This window comes from Condylura cristata, unplaced genomic scaffold (genome assembly GCF_000260355.1).
Source record: "Condylura cristata isolate star-nosed mole 26May11 unplaced genomic scaffold, ConCri1.0 scaffold00007, whole genome shotgun sequence".
NCBI lineage: Eukaryota > Metazoa > Chordata > Mammalia > Eulipotyphla > Talpidae > Condylura > Condylura cristata.
This window is the reverse complement of record NW_004567108.1, coordinates 61501584-61510253: the sequence shown is the minus strand read 5'-3', so window position 1 is coordinate 61510253 and position 8670 is coordinate 61501584. Positions and strand designations below refer to the sequence as shown.

Below are 8670 nucleotides of genomic sequence, written 5' to 3'. Positions count from 1 at the left end.
GTCTAGCAAATCCTTATAACCTAACTTTCAATAGTAAATTTTGGATATTTTTCATCAATAGCAAAAAAAATTAAAACAAAAACAAAAAAAACCCCTCACACACCAAAGTCTCTGTTCCCTGGTAGGAAATTTTGCAGTTGCTAGGGACAGCACAAGAAGCAAGAGACCTTAATTCTTGGAGGAGGGAACACGATAAATATATCCTGGGCACAGAGCCTGAGCGTGGTGGGGGTAGAAGGAATTGTGAAAAAGATGGGAGGAGAGCCGGACTGTAATCAGAGAAGCCGCCAGGTTCAGGGTGAAAAAAAAGAGGACACGTGTGCCGTCGACGGAAAAGCAATTTAGCTTGACTGATATGATTAACTAAACTGTTCCCCGGGTTTAAATTAAGAAAGGTGTCTAGGGCCATCAGCTGTTGCATTTATTTTGGTTGCTTGTGATGGGAACTGTTACTTCCAGGCTTGACAATCGACCAGCCTCAAGATGCAAATGAGGGGTCAAGCGTTTGGACTGTTGCGTGAGAAGGTAGAAGAGGTTCAATAGCAGGGTGGGCAAAATATGACCTTTCTCAGTGTGCTGTTTTCCTTATATATATCCCATATCCGAATTGCAACAGATAAAACTTTACGCCAGTAGACCTTAATCTTGTCAGTTAGGTTTCCAGTACAATAAGACTGATTCTATTGCCTCCATTTTGGTGCTACTGTAGAAATTTCTGAAAGTCTAGCTACGCCAATTCTTCCCTTAGATCTCCACACCCCTTTCTCTTTCCTTGAGACCCCGCCCTTTTCTCCCAGCTCAAGCCACAAAAGGCAGTGCAGCTCCAGCCCCAGCACCGTGCCCCGCCCCCTCCCCAAACGTCGCAGTGCTGCAGGAAAAGGAGGCGGGCCGGGTTGCTGAGGGGCGGGCCAACAAGGATGTCGTCCTTCCGCTCTCTGGCCAATCGGCGAAGCTCCCCTGAGGGAGATGGCGGACCGTGGCGTAGAGAGTCCAAGTATTTTCCCTTTTTCTGCCACGTCCCAACTATTGACGTAATCCCACTCTTCAGGTTCCGATTGGGTAGGTGGATTTTTTTCCCTCAGAGATCTTGTAAGTCTATTGGTCGGTGCTGTTTTAGGGGCGGGCCTTGAACGCTCTACTCTCTCGCTTTTACCGGGGAGCAAGGGGCGGGACGCGCCGCCTCCGCCTCTGCTTCCGCCGCCGCCGCCGCCGCCGCCGCCGCCGCCGCCTGCCGCTGCGCGTTCCGCGGGGGTGGAGTCGGAGGCGGAGAAGAAGGCGGTGGTGGCGGGTGGAGGATCGAGCGCAGTTCTCGCTCCGGAGCCGCTGCACATTTCGGTGAGGGTTTTTTTTTTTTTTTTTTTTTTTTTAAATCTGACTTATTCTGCTCTCGGGAATGTGAGGGTCGGGGCGAGGAAATTGCTGCCTGCCCCTCTTCCATGTCTTAGTTTTTCTCCCGGGGAAGGAGCGGGGCCTGTCCCTGGCCCGCTGCGCCGGCCATGGTGGGTGGGGTTGACGGCAGGGAGAGGCCTTCTCCGCCTTCTGGGCCCTGTCCAGCCGGGACCTGGGGCCGCGCTCGAGTCGGGGGCCGCTGTGCGCACTGCCCCCGACTGATGGCACCGGCTGGTGAGGGGGTCTCCACCGCCGCTTCTCCTGCAGTCTCTGTGCTGTCCTTGGTGCCTTAGCCAAGGACCCCGCTGTCTCCCGCCCCACACTCACGACTGACTAAGCGTGTGTCCCCCACCAACACATCCCACTCGCTCCCTCTGTTCATTTCAAGTCCTGGGCATAGAGCTGATCCATCTTACGCCACAGGCCTGCAGCCCCCTCCCCCGAAAAACCTTCCGTTGCTTCGCTCCACCGGTGGATTTCCATTTCCCCGGATTGTCACCGAGGCTGGAGCACACGGACACCTTGTACAACCACAGCAGTCGCTTTTCTCGGGATATCAGCACCATTCCATCAATGCTGCTCCGGGTTAGCAATGTCAGGTCAGAGCACGCCTCTGGCGGATGCACACTCGGTTCTGGCCTCCCTAAGATCACTGCTGGTTAATCATTTTGCGCACATTCAAAATGGTGTGTTTAAAGCGCTCAGACCAAGTTGACTAAAAGGAGAGGGAGTAAATAGTAATTCTTACAGGGAGGACGAATAATCAGATAAGATTTCCCTCTCCATGCATTCAAATTTTTTTACATCGCGTCGACGCTGCTTTGATTGAACTTGCTGGTTCTGTTGAAGTTCAGCATTTGCTAAGGCTTAATATATTGTTATTTTATCATATACTACTAGTTGGTCAGTTACATTTCTATTAAACGGCAGTCACCTCTGCCGAAGACTATGGATCATGTGATGAGTATGTAAATAAACACAAAGATAACGGAAACAAACGTTTAAACTATATTAGTTCTGTGATTGTCTCCTGGAAGTCATGTCAATTTTACATGAAAAAACCTTTTAAGAATTTATTACAGACATGTAAACTTGATGTAAAAAATCAAACAAAAAAGTACTATTAATACATGAAAATTTCCTTATATCCTCTAGTTCCACTTCAATGTTTGGGGTTAGCATCTTAATGTACATCTTTCTAAATGCACTTTCAGACACACAAACATGCAGTTTTGTTTTTTAAGAGTTAGAGGTTACCCGACACGTTGGTTTGTCACTTGGTTTTTCTATTAATTACATTTCTTGGACATCTTGTTATACATATCTCCCGAATAATTTTTTTTTAAGATTACATAGTATTCCATTGGTGTGAATGGACTGTGCTTTAACCATTTCCTTACTGATATTTAGGATAATTGCAGTTTCTTTTTGGCATCACAGATTTGTCTTATTTGAAACCAACTTTTAAATTTGCAGATTAGTTTTTAATTAAATACGATATTATATATTAAAAAAACAAATATAAGGAAGAATGTGAAGTAAAATGTACAGCTTCCACTTACCTTCTAGTCTACCTTCATCCTATGAGTAAACTTGGGTGACTATTTTTGGAGTGCGCATTCTTAGAAATAGAGTTGCTAGGTTAAAGGGTAAGATTAAACATATTTAAAACGATGCTAACCATTTCTTCCTCCTTATTACTCTTTAAAATCACTCTTGACTGTTTCTTACGCATTTCTTCTCCAGATGAACTTTAGAGTTAACTTGTAAATTTAAAAATTCTTAGATATTTTGAGTGAACTTATATTAAAATTTAAGGTTCATTTGGAGAGAACTGGTTTGTTAATGAGTCATAACTTAAGTCTTAAGTTATGGCTACATTTATAGGCTTTTTTCTCTATATGCAAGACATCCTTTCTTAATATTCATTATTGTTTTAATGATTGGGTGAATGGAAAGTAACATTTTCTACTCTTCGAGTTATGTGAAAACTTTGAATTTTCTGTTTATCGAGAGTCAAATGTCTGTTGTGTTGATTGAAGATACTCAGCTCTTGACTTCCTTTTCAATTTTTATAACTCGGTTGTCTTCGTGGATGATTTGACTGTTATATATCCTGTGTAATATTGAATACTAGTAATGAAAACTAAAAACTTCAAGTGTGGTTGATGTTTTGGCATCAATTATGATTGCTAATGTTTTCTGAGAGAATATTAAAGTGTTTTCTATTTCTGGCTTTCTAATTTTGTATTTTAATTTCTGTTGAAATTTTTAAAAACCGTAAATATATATTGAATTTTATTGATTTTTTTTTTAACTCTTTAGTATAAGGGCATGAACAATAATTTCTGGCTATTTTCCCAAGAGTATCCCCTTTTAAAGAATCAACTTTATTCAAGATATTAATTGTAAAGTAAAATGTATATATTTAAGATACACAGTTTGGTGTGTTTGAACAAATATCTATTCCCCTGTCACCACAACCCAGAGTGAAGAGAATATTATTTTTATTACTACTGTCAAGATAGGGGATATTTCCATCATCCCTAAAACTTCTACTCTGTTGTAGTAAGTCATTTTTACTTTCATTACTAGGAACCACCTGTCTTCTCGGTTTCATATTTTTGTATAAATGGAATAGTGTAATATGTACTCTCTTACATTTTTTTTCTCTCAGCATATTTTTAAAAATAATTTATGTATATTTTACATCATTGTTCATTTTTGTACAGTGTTTGCTTCCTTTTCTTTGGTGTAGTCCCATACAATTCCCACCACCATTTCACCAGTGCACCATCACCATAGAGCCATGTGTTCTTTTCACTCTTGTTTTGACCCCTCTGCCTCCCCCTTCCTTGCAGAATGTTTGATTTATAGTTTCCTGTTCATTTTTTTTTATTGTTCACATCCCCCCCCCCAATTCTTTGTTTGGTTTCCCTATATTCCTCTTATAAGTGACCATCCAATATTTTTTTTTCTTCTGACATCACCGACCATAATATCAATGAGCATAATGCTGTCTAGTTCCATCCATGTTTCTGTGAGTGGTGGTAGTTTTATCTTTTTGATTGCTGAATAGTATTCCATTGTGTATAGTATTCCACATTTTCTTGATCCAGTCATCTATTTTTGGCATTTGGGTTGTTTCCACATATTTCCTATTCTAAATAGTGCTGCAGTGAATACAGGGTTGCTGATATACTTTTGAATTAATGTTTTTGTGTTCTTTGGGTAGATTCCTAGGAGTAGAATTGCTGGGTCATATGTCAGCTCCTTTTTTGTAGTTTAAAGTTCCTCTATACAGCTTTCCAAAGTGGTTGGACTAGTTTGCAGTTTCCACCAGCAGTGTTAGAGAGTTCCTTTTCACATCTTTGCCAACATTTGTGGTTGCTAATTTTTTTATTATGTGCCATTCACACTGATGTAAGCTTGCATCTCATTGTGGTTTGATTTTCATTTCCCTGTTTAGAAAGCCAATATATACACCTGTTGGCCACTTGCATTTCCTCTTTCTTTCACAGCATATTTTTGAGACTTTTCTGTATTTATGATTTTCTCATTTTTTTAACCAAATATAGATCCATGGTATTGATTTACTACAATTTGTTGAGCATGTCACCCATTCATGAATTTTTGGATTATTTCCAGTTTGGAACTGTTAATTAATAAAGCTATTATGAACCTTTATTCATGAGTTCTGTATTAACATATATTTTCATTTCTTAGGTAAATACCTAGAAATGGAATTGTGGGTTGTTTGTATAATTAATGAATGTCTAAATACAAGAAACCACCAGAATGTTTTCCATTTTATGATTCCACTTGCTTACATCCTTATCAATTTTCAGGCTTTTTAATTTTAGTACCCCTAGTGGGTATATAATAGTAACCCCTTTTTGCTTTCATTTACCTCATGATTAATGACACCACAGATTTGCTCCTATGTTTATATGGGTTATTTTTATATTTTCCTTTGTGAATATGTTTATAAGTCATCTACTCATTTTATTGGATTGTTGAGATTAAGAATACTTTTGCCCACACAGATAACACTCTGATGCCTGCCTTTCCATTTTCATAATTTTAAAAAGGAGCCTTTAATTTTGACTAAATTCACTTGGTTAGTTTTTTCTCATATGATTTGTGCTTCTGTACTCTTTTAAGTTTGCTCAGTGCAAAGTTGTACAGCTCTCCTCTTATTATCTCTTCTTTAAGTTTTATTGTTTCAGCCTTCATGTCAAATGTATCATCCATTTTGAGTTAATTTTTTATATGGTATAAGATAAGGCTTATTTCCCTCAATCCTAACATCATTTGTTAGGACTGTTTCCTTATTGAATTAATTCAACCTATTTGAAAATCAGTTGACCGTACATAGGAGTCTACTTCTGGACTGTCCCCTTGATTTTTTTTTTATCTTGGCAGTGCCACATTGTGTAATTATTGTTACTTTGTAATAAGTCTTGAGATCATGTAAAATGAGTCTTCCAACTTTTATTCTTTTTCAAAATTATTCTAATTCCATTGCTTGTCTATAAAATTTTTAGAAGTGAATTCTTGGTTTCTGCAACATCTACTGAAGGGATACCAATTTAGATTGTATTGAATGCATCAAGTAAAATGGAAAGAGTAGACATCATAATGTGTCTTCTAGTCATTGAACACAGAATATCGCTATTTAGATTGAATATCGCTATTTAGATTTTTTTATTTCTTTCATCAGCATTTTGTAACTTCAGTATATGGATATTGTTGCTGTTTTTTATTACATTTGTATCATATCATTTCTTACACTATTAATAATGGTAATCTTCTTAAATTTCAGTTTGCAGTGTCCATTGATAGTATGTAAAAATATAATTGTATTTTAATATACTCACTGATTCATTTAACTTTTTTTTTAACAGATTCTTTGTGCTTTTTTGCTTTTTCCATGCAGATCATCATGTGTTTTGTGAATAAAGGATATTTCTCTTTTTTCTCCCATGCCTTTTCTTCACTTATTACACTGTCAATGACTTCCAGTATGGTGTTGAATAGGAGTGGTGGGAGCTTATATTCTTGTCTTGTTCCTGCTATTAAAAAGGAAGACTTTAGTCTTTAATTCTTAAGTTTAATAAGAATGGCCTTTTATTAAGTTAAGTATATTCCCATTCTGTTTCTGTATTAGAAACACTTTGATGAGTAGATGTTGAGTTTGAGCAATAGTTTTTATTTACTGAGATAGTCATATGGCTTATCTTTCTTGTTCTATTAATATACTGATTTGATTTCAAATATTAATCAATCTTGTATTCTTTAGATGTGCCTCACTTGGGAGTGGTGCATTATGATTCACAAATTACTAGATTAGATTTGTTAGTATTATGTTGAGTGTTCTGTTTTGTATCAATGTCCATAAAAGAAACTTTTAATGTGGTTTTTTGTATCAAGGATAAGGTGGCCTCAAGTCAGGAAGTGCTTCTTGCATGTTTTCTGAGAAATTTTGGGTAGGATTGGCACTTGTTTTTACAAGTGTTAACATTTGCAAGGTAACTCATCTGGACCTAAAGTATATAATATATTAGTATAATATATTAATAGTTGCTTATAGTTTAGAAGTATTAACTTTTAAGGAATTTGCTTATTTCATCTATTCATTATCATAAAGTTTTTTTCTTATTTTTCTGTTTATAAGATTTGTAGTGATCTCTCTCACCTCTGATACTGGATGCATATGCTCACTTGTCTTGTTTCTGAATTAATCAACTTTGTTAATACTTTCAGAGATAAAAGCTTTTTTCCTTATGTTTTCAATTTTGTATTCTTCTTTCTTTATATGTGTTTTGCTTGAGATCTGATTTGAAGATGTAAATTTAATTTAAGACCTTTTCCTTCTCATCACAACTAGTGATATACTTATATACTTTAATATTTTTTAAATTGTTATAATGTCTTCCACTTTGACTTATTTAGAAGTATGCTGTTTAATATCAGTATCTGGTGGGTTTCCTTATTTCTGTATCTGATGTCTATGTTTAATTTATTGTTACAAGTAACAATTTGGGTGTTATTTGCTTCCTTTTTGTAACTGATTTCTGTTTACTTTTGCTGTAGACAGATAACATGTATGGTGCAATTGTTTAAAAAACTGAGAATCTAGCTTTATGTCTTAGAGAAGGTTCAATTTTGATAATTGTCCTTTTTCTTTTGAATGTGCACTTTAAGGTAATACGTATTATGCTATTCTGGTATGGAGTGTTTTATAAAATTTGTATTCCACTTTAAACATTAAATTTTATATTTGATAGCCTGTCATTGTCAAGTCAGTTTGATGATGGTGTTTGCTTTGTTTTCTTTTTCCTTCCAGAACTTTTGCCCACTTTTTTTTAATCACTGAAGAACAAATTAAAGTCTCTCGCAATAACAATGAATTTGTCTAATTCTCAGTTTTGTTCTAGCATCTTTATCTCTAGCAGTATTCCCTGTTTTGCAGTCTACTTTATCTGATAGTGTTGTAACTACTCCAGACTTTCTTTTGATAGGTGTTTGCATTATATAATCTTTCTGTTTTCAATTTATGCCTTTTAAAAAGTTTTTCTGTAGATAACCCATTATATTTTATCCATCCTGACAATCTTGCATTTTGAATTTGGTAATTTAGAGCATTTTTTGTTTAATGTAGTTATGTGGTTACATTTAAATCTATCGTCTCACTAGTTTTCTCTTTATCTGCTCTTAGTTCTCTCTGAGTCCATTTTATCTGGCCTCATTAAAGAATTATACTAAATTTCCTGTTTATGTTATAGTTCTTTAATATCATTCTGTATTCAATCAGCGTTATACCACTTTTTAAATAGTATAAAGTGTATAGTTTATAGCTCTATAATGCTGTTTTTTTATTTCCCCCTAATATATTTTTGCTATTATTGTCATTATATTCTTACATATGTCATAGATCTTTACTACATTGCTGCTGTGTTTGATTTAGTATTGTTGAGGATATAGTCACTACCCAGTGTGACTACTTAACTTGACTTTTGAGTAGTTATTAAATTAAATTCAAATTAATTTTCTCTGCCCTTATAGCCGTTTTTTAAATACTTAGTTGCCAAATGTAGCTTTTAGCTTCCATATTGATCTGTTTAATATATGGAGCATTGTTATTTCAGAAAGTCCTGTCAAGCAGAGCTACTTTTATCAGCAGTGCCACATTAAATATATATGTGTTTGTGTATTATATATATATACACACACACACATTATATATATGTATGTGTGTATTTTTTTATGTGTGTGTGT

At 36.1% G+C, this 8670-nt stretch overlaps 1 protein-coding gene across 1 annotated transcript in view; it reads left to right on the top strand.

Moving 5' to 3' along the window:
• The first annotated feature begins 1228 nt into the window (after positions 1-1228).
• Positions 1229-8670, top strand: part of PJA2 (praja ring finger 2, E3 ubiquitin protein ligase) — a 68519-nt gene continuing 61077 nt past the window's right edge. Inside the window, exon 1 of the mRNA XM_004678364.2 lies at positions 1229-1335. The gene's annotated coding sequence lies outside the window, so the exon portion shown is untranslated. The remainder of the gene's footprint in view (positions 1336-8670) is intronic.